The 6,000-nt window shown below is 44.2% G+C and overlaps 1 protein-coding gene across 2 annotated transcripts in view; it reads right to left on the bottom strand.

The window, feature by feature from the left end:
* Nucleotides 1-6,000, bottom strand: part of LOC147019753 (uncharacterized) — a 36,360-nt gene that overhangs the window by 29,694 nt on the left and 666 nt on the right. The window lies entirely within an intron of this gene.

Genomic DNA, 6,000 nt, shown 5'->3' on the forward strand with positions numbered 1-6,000 from the left:
TCATTTAAAGAAATAACGAGTCTTATAACTAAGCTGACATACCTATTTACTTTGAGCAAGCAAGGCTGTGTTCCCTCCTTCTCCATATATACAAAAGAAAATGTGAAATTTCCAAATCATTAAATTTGTCCTTATCCACTGTTTGGAGAATTATATTGAGTGAACAAAAAATTTAGGAACGTGGCAAAAGCTTCGTTGAGCTATGTGATTTTAAATGGACTCACTGCAAGACCTCACACCCTATCCCCCAGAGGGACTGCTGTATCCATAGCATCTGCCAGATCTGAGTCTATGTTTTCGGAGGTTTTGCAAGGTGCTCTACAGGGAATCAAAGCAAATCTGGTGAAAAACGGACGGTGAAAAACGGACGGTGAAAAAAAAAGTTAAAACGTTTACGCAGATTGCAAATGATGTACTGTACCACGTGACACGTGTACAGACGAGCAGGCAACATGGCAGATTATTTGAACTCTTTATTTCATAGGCGATTGAACTATGCAATGTTTCCTGGGTTGTTCTACATGAAGCAGCAACTCTGTAGTGGATAAAGTCATAATTTGAATTAATTCATTTTATTTCATTAACAGCTGCATGCATGGTGAAGACCAGCTTTAGAGTTAAAGGGATACCATATAGTATGCAGCCACAGCTTGGCCAGCCGTTCCTTATCAACCATTTAATCAACCTTATCAATCATCCTGAGCAAGTGATTTGTGCTCCGTCATCCTGAACAAGTGGTTCCTGCTCCATCAACCTGAGTGAGTGGTTCCTGCTCCGTCATCCTGAGCGAGTGGTTCCTGCTCGGTCATCCTGAGCGAGTGGTTCCTGCTCTGTCATCCTGAGCGACTGGTTCCTGATCCGCCATCCTGAGCGAGTGGTTCCAACTCCATCATCCTGAGCAACTGTTTCCTGCTCTGTCATCCTGAGCGACTGGTTCCTGCTCTGTCATCCTGAGCGACTGGTTCCTGCTCCGTCATCCTGAGTGAGTGATTCCTGCTACGTCATCCTGAGCGAGTGGTTCCTGTTATAAAGAATAATGTTTGTGAACATCTCCTTGAAACGTCGATATAAATGCAACGTTGTTTTTCGGTGAAAGTTACACAAGGTTTCTGGGTTGTATACAGTACGTACTGCAGTCGGTAATCAAACTGACTCCAACCTGCCGAGTCCCGAAACATTGCCGATATCGACCAAGCACTAGTGTGTGTGTGTGTGTGTGTGTGTGTGTGTGTGTGTGTGTGTGTGTGTGTGTGTGTGTGTGTGTGTGTGTGTGTGTGTGTGTGTGTGTGTGTGTGTGTGTGTTCATAAAGCATAACGTATTCTCTCTGCACACTCCCTTACCTCCACCTTCTCTCTCTCTCTCTCTCTGGAGACATATCCACACAGTGGTTATGTCTGGACAGTGTTTGTCTCCGGAAGTGTCCGGGCGTTGTTTGTCTCTGGGCCGTGTTTATAGTATGACGGGTAGCAAATGGATTTCAGACATTATTTTGCTTCCATCTTCACTGTTATTATATGCAGAAACATTTTGATGAGACAGTATGAATCATAATTAATGGTCCACCACACATCGGCCTTCCCTTCTTCCCACCTCACACTGTCTTCCCTTCCCCCACCCTTCCTCACTCCCCCTCCCTCCTCTCTCCTTTCCCCTCCACTTCTTCACTCTCCCTCCTCTCTCTCCCCCTCTCCCCCCCCCTTTTGGTATTCCCATCGGTGAAGCCACGGGTGGTATTTGCTCGTGCAGAATGTTTTGATGATAATTCGGAGGTCATAGGTTATGTGGTGTGGCAGCCATGTTGGAAAAACAGAAAAAACATTGGACCTCGGTATCTCCTATGTATGTGATGAATGTGGTATTTTCAGTTGCAGGTCTAAATTAAATATTGCCAGTCTAGGGTCATACCACTATAGGTCGACAGTCTGGGGCCCTGGGGTGAGCCACAGATGCCGGAGGTTCCGAGAGGGAAATGATGTCATGGGTCACAATGGTTTTGCAGCTTTGAGTTTTTGAAGAATAAACTTTTAAAAATCTTCTTCTCCAGAACTGCTTGACAGATTGAAGGGAAACTTCACCAACATGTTCCCCAAGCCTTGGGGATACCAAGGTGTTCACAAATAATTAATAGGTCACATGGTTTGACAGCCATATTGGATTGAGCGAAAATCTTTTTAAAACCCTTCCTCTTGAATCACTTCATCGATTGACATGAAACTTCACAATTATGATCTAGTAGTCATGGGGAATGCACATTTTAAATTTCAATCTGATCGGCCACATGGTCTGTCAGCCAGAATTATTTAGTATTCTGAATCTTGGTTCAGGGATTTAAATAAAACTTGGTACAAGTATGGAATGATTAAATTTTGGAATGATTAAATCATTGTTTCACCCTGAAATGGCTGAGAATGCAGGAGAGACCCTCTAGGAACCTCCGGCATCTGTGGCTCACCCCAGGGCCCCAGACTGTCGACCTGTAGTGGTAGGACCCGAGACTGGCAATATTTAATTTAGACCTGCAACTGAAAATACCACATACATCACTGCTTATAATGTAGCATGGTATTCCTTTATCCCCTTATTAATTGATGTAAGAGCCACATTCACTAGAGACTAGATAGTCTTCCCTTCCCTGCCAATTAATATGGGAGGCTGAAGAGGAGATGGAGGACTGTCTCTCCCTACTCTTCATGACATTCCCCCCTCACTTTCTCTTTCATTTAACATTTTCAAACATCATTGGTGCTTCTGTGTTTGAAAATATTGGTTTGGTATCCCAGAAGTTGTGAGGTTTAAATCTAACTGTCGGCAACAAGCTTTAATGAATATTTGATTCCAAGCTTCCTGAACCGAAGATTGTATCAGGAGGAATACCATGCGACTATTGCATTGTTGGTAACCACCCACCTGACTCATTAATGGTCTTCAGGGATGGGTTAATCTGCCTGATCAAACTATTCTGATATACAAGGCATATGCAGGACATGCTGATATACAAGGAAATTTGATGCAGAAGGAGGCCATTGGCCCATTACGCCAGCTCTCTATCAACACTATTATAGAAAGAAAAGTAATAAAAATAAATTCTGCGGTGGTTCCCTTATCCTCCTCGTGTAAAAAATAAATAAATCCACATTGGAATTTTTGCTTGGATAATTATGAATGATGGACTTTGTGGAATGTGGACAAAACACAAGCATGATAACCCTATGACAGCTCCTGCGTTTACAGATGTATTTCCTTGCTCTCTTGCCCTCTCTCACACATTCGCTTTTCACGATGGTATGCGCAGCCTGGCTGACCCATGCCGATGTAATAAGCTGTTCCTGTTTTCTCAGCTGGCAATCTTATATAGAGGTGAGCAATACCAGCTCTCTCAGACATCCACCTTGCACCTTCCCACCCTAAACCCTCAAAACCCATTCCATTTCATTCCCCCGACCTCGCCCAGTCTCTCAACACCCTTTTCAAAATGGAGTGAGCGACAGGACAGGGCCTCGATTTCCAAACAAGCTTTGGCAGTGCACCCACAACATGACTTCCCGAATCAAGGAAGATGATTTTAAAACATGAGTGAAGAGTTTGTCAAGAATGTTCCCAGCACACAACTTTCCTGTGGGGGGGAAGAGTAAATCAATCGCACTCGAATCCACATGGCAGATAATAACTTGCTCAATGTGCAAGGCGAGTTGATGCCATTCTTTATGAAGCTCGTCCCCAGGACTAACTCATGCTGCGCAGAGTCCCAACCAACTTTCATCCCACGTAGTACAAGCTGATAACATGAATGCACATTTTTTACATTTAACACCGACAACAAGGGGAAATTAAAGTTCTTACAATTGAGAATATATGCATACAGACAGGGAGTAGGAAAAGTAGGGAGATCTTTACACACCAGGTCTATGGCTAGGTAAGATTGCAAAAGCTTACATCAACAACCAATCCCAGACAGCTGCTTTGGGATCGAGCCAAAATAGTGACTTTGAAATGTAAGCAATCAAACGAAAAAGAATATAATCCACGAAGTACTGCGTAAATAATGGCGCTTCGACAAAGTGAATATGAGAATGAAAAAGGAAAGCAATATACGGGATAGCATGATAGGGGTGGGTAAGGATTCTGATCCATATAAAGACTTTATGAGGAAGCGAAGGACAGACAGACAAGTTGGGGTGAGTCCAAGTAATAACCAATGGCATGGAATAGGGAAAGAAAAAGGAAAACTCCACCGAACAGTTTCATGAACCACCACCCAAAAAGGGACAGTTTTTAATTAGTCTCGCCCCGAATGGGGTTGTGAGACTTTTGTAATGGCCGTGTGTGTGTGTGTGTGTGTGTGTGTGTGTGTGTGTGTGTGTGTGTGTGTGTGTGTGTGTGTGTGTGTGTGTGTGTGTGTGTGTGTGTGTGTGTGTGTGTGTGTGTGTGTGTGTGTGTGTGTGTGTGTGTGTGTCCACATCTATGTATTTTGTCAGATGTCAGAGAGTTCAAGCTGCGGTGCATCACTTCATCTCTGACCTTGATTTCACAGATGATGCAGTCATCCTTGCAGAAACACTGGTTGTTGTTGTTGGGGGGTCCTCGTGGCACTGCATGAGGAATTGGAGCTGCCGGGACGACGGGTTTCCTGGGTCAAAACAAAGATCCAGGCTTTCAATGACATCTTGTATGCTGCGATCTTGTCTATACCTGGTTGTGGTGAGGATGTTGAGGTCATGGAGAGATTCACTTACCTTGGCAGTGATATTCATGTCTCTGCATTCTTTGAGCCGGAGGTCAATAGACATCTGGGTCGGACCTGGGGAGTCATGGATTCAATGGGTCATGGGGTGTGGCCCTGCCAGTACCTGTGCGGGAGGATGAGAGTCCGAGTCTTCAGGTCCTTGGTGCTTCCAGTCTTGCTCTATGGATGTGAGACTTGGACTCTGACAAAGGATTTGAGATGAAGTCTTAACTCCTTTAGTTCCAGGTCTCTTCGGAGAATCCTTGTCTATTACGATTAGGACTTTGTGTCCAACAAACAAATGAGATTTGTTACCTGCATAGTCCGTGAGCGTCAGCTGCGGGGGTATGGACATTTGGCTCGATTTCCTGACACTGATGCTGCTCATCAGATTCTCTCAGGGAGGGAGCCTCGTGAGTGGAGGAGATCAACAGGATGACCACGTGTCTCATGGGTGCAACAGGTTGATCAGCATCTCAAGGAGATGGGGACGGGCCAGGTATCTGCCTGGGGGATGGCCAGACGGAGGCCCCTGGAGTACTGATGAAAAGTGGACGCAGCAATGCGCTGCTCCATTGCATGCTGACATCCCTAAACTAATTGTGCAGGCTTGATAGGCCTAATGGCCTTCTTCTATGTTAAAGTTCCTTCTTGGGGAACTCACATTATTATAAGTCAGACAAAACCAATCGATACAATTACAATACACCCAAGGACAGCTTTAGAGATTTTTTGTGGTAATATACAGTGTCGAGGCTCATGGGAGAGCTCGTACACAGAATAGATCAGGACGTAATAAAATGAAAAGAGTCGTATAAAGAGAATGAGGGGGGACACACCAACAACAGGGTTTGAAGGACAATATCGAGAGAGACTTGGAGAAATATTAGACATGGTGAAGAATGAGAATAAGGGGATCACACGGGGGGGAATTGTGGATGAACAAGATAGATACAGTCACAAACTCTCAATCACAGAAGTAGAAACATGGCAGAAGCAACATGAGAGCAAGGGGATGAAAGTATAGATAAAAACCAGAGGAAGAAACAGAAGATGGAAGTTCCAACAGATTCAGGTATGAAACGGAAAATCCGTGAGAAATAAAACGAGAAGAGAAGATGGTTTGAGAGAAGATAAATGGTTTCACCTGTTAGGTTGGGTTCCCATAATACAGCAGGGGACCCAGGTTCAAATCCTATATACCATGTCCATTGTCCAGTAATGTCCTTGAAATTCAAGTTGAAGTACACTGTTGTCCCCTAATGTGCTTGTAATT

Source organism: Eptatretus burgeri, chromosome 9 (assembly GCF_056783735.1).
Source record: "Eptatretus burgeri isolate ZD-2024b chromosome 9, Ebu_testis_v1, whole genome shotgun sequence".
In the NCBI taxonomy this organism is placed as follows: domain Eukaryota; kingdom Metazoa; phylum Chordata; class Myxini; order Myxiniformes; family Myxinidae; genus Eptatretus; species Eptatretus burgeri.